Genomic DNA, 2,741 nt, shown 5'->3' with positions numbered 1-2,741 from the left:
TGTGACCTTATTAATCTCACATGTTCTTATTGGCACAATAAACTTACCTATCACAAAAGCCTAGCCTAGCCTGTCTAATGCAAACTTTATAAAAGGCCTCCTACTTCATAGCAAGGTATAACATGGCATATGAATGTCATTTTCCTTCCACTACCAGCAAGTCTCTCAATTGCTCAGTTATTCCCTGCTTTGTTTCTGAGAGCTGAGTGCCTGTTTTTAACGAGGCTGGGGCCTCAATAAAATAAAGCTTTACCAACATCTGGCATTTTAGCATTATGCAGTATAAGTGTTTCCCCATTTTTCTAGACGCTGCTCTGATTTCTAATGTAAGGCAGACTGAAATTTTCCAGCATTAGATATTCCCAAGGAAGAGAGAACATTCATGTTCCTGGGTCCTTTGTTTGATTTCATTAAACATAAATCCAAACATGGTCTGATAAATTTTTCCTATCATATTTTGTCTTTCCCTTGGACAGTTGGTGACCTGACCTGAGATCTTTTGAGTTTGAATGGAATCAGAAACTTTTGGATTCTCTTCTCAGGCCTGGAAATAAGTGGCTTCCGACTTAAATCTGACAACAAATCCTGGGTTAAAATCCTTATTTGGGAAGCAGGCAATATTATTAGATGATTGAATAACCTACAGAACCTACATTGAAAAATCCAGATGCATCCTCTATAAAGTATCTTGACCAGATATGGACCTGAAAACATCCCATTTCTCCTTTGGTTAGATAGGTTTTTGTTTGTTTGTTTCAAGCTAGAAAACGTTTGGCATTGTGCATTATTTTCTACAAAGTATCAACATACATTCAAGAGTCAAAATGTTTAAAATAATAACAGTATATATGCAATTGTACAAATAACATCGAGTAAAATGTTGGCACAAGCCTGAGGGGGAAAAAAAAACACAACCTACAATTTATTTTGATTTTATACATTCAAGTGGATATTTACAAGTTGCTAACGTTTTATAACATTAAAGTGTTTTATAATACATTCTAAGAGGATTTTGTTCAACCACAAAATCTAAAACAGTATGTTTAGAATGGGATATGAGATTCTGCGTTTCTCACAAGCTCAAGGTCACGGTGAAGCTGTCGGTTCATAGACTACATTTTGAATATGAAGGATTTCACCATCATCCATCAGATCTCATGTTCTTCTTTTCTTCATAGAATTCAATGCTGACTATCTTGGTGCTCCCATCCCCATATTTACTAATTCTAGGTTTAACTTAGACTAAAGCCCTTGACTATGTCACCACATACTAATTTCTCAGGAGTTTGTAAGTCTTTGGAGTTCTGTCCTTTCACCTGGAAGTGATTACAATGAATGAAACCCTTCTGTTTTTTTGCAGAAGAAAAGGGCGTACATGTTTTGGGGAGCATATGAAACATATACATACAATAGCCACATCAATATCATAATTCCTCTTTATAAATTATAGTGCTCACAAGAATGATGAAGGATTGCTGGAAAATTATAAAAGAGGTTTAGGATTCTTATCAGACCCTATACAGTATCGCTGACTCAGCCAGGAAGGGGGTCAAATACAACCCTGTGACATTTTCAAACTATAGCCACATTTAGGGCTTGATATAAATGAATGACTGTAATAAATAGGGGACTGAAAAACTCAGATCTGAGTCTATGTGCATTGAAAATTTAAATTTCTCCGGCTTTCTATAATTAACTCTCTAGCTATAAGTGAGGCAATTCTATCTATTAAATTTCCATTGGGTCTTAGAATGTATTATAAAACATTTTGTAGTCTATGAACCAACAGCTTCACCATGACCTTGAGCTTGTGAGAAACACAGAATCTCCTATCCCATTCTAAACATACTGTTTTAGATTTTGTGGTTGAACAAAATCCTCAGACAATTATTTTGCACATTCAAAGTTGAGCAAAATTAGCACTTAGAATTAGGGTCTAAAACAAATTATACTGCTTATAAATAAAATGTTGAACCAAGTAAGAAGTTAAGGGTCTAGAATATATGTATGTCAGCTCTTGGTAGGCTCCTCTGAAAGTGTGGTACGGTGATCTACCCTACCAAATTGTTGGCTATGTTCCTTTGGTTTTAAGCTGTGGTGGTGATGGTGGCTATGTTCCTTGTCCTATTAATTAGTTTTATCATAAAATTAAATATATTATGACAATTGTATATTTCATACATTTTAAATATTATTAAAAAACAAACAAACAATCACAACCTGCTTTCTTGAACATGTGATGTGCGCCAGACACTGTGTTCCCCATTGGGAAAACAGAGGAGGCACATAATCCTCATCACCATCTGGCACCCTTCTCTGCTTACTGTAAGACAACATCGCACCCTTTTCCAGAACAGAGATTACGGAAAAAAAGATGAGCACCTCTTACCCTGATTCTAGATGAGTTATTCTCTCCTTTGAAATTGCAAGCACTTGTTTTAATGCAACATTTGAGTAGAATTCAGGGTGGATTTTTTGTTTGTTTCATTTTTTATCATTTTGAGTTGTTCAATATAAAGGGGCTTCAAAAAGTTCCTGAAACAATTTCATTTTCATTTAATTCAACTTTTTGAAACCCCCTTGTAGGTAATATGTGTCGTCAAAGTCAGGGCTTCTACTTCATTTCCCTAGGTTGGCAGCTGACTCAGTAAGGGTTTGGGGTGAATGATCTGAGCTGGCTTCTTTTCCAAAGAGTGCAGGAAACCTCCCTTAGACATAAGTCGACACTGACTACCCAATGT

This window comes from Echinops telfairi, unplaced genomic scaffold (assembly GCF_000313985.2).
Source record: "Echinops telfairi isolate 266 unplaced genomic scaffold, ASM31398v2 ScPeMD7_7420;HRSCAF=8458, whole genome shotgun sequence".
Lineage (NCBI taxonomy): Eukaryota > Metazoa > Chordata > Mammalia > Afrosoricida > Tenrecidae > Echinops > Echinops telfairi.
Note: the sequence above shows the minus strand (reverse complement) of the source record.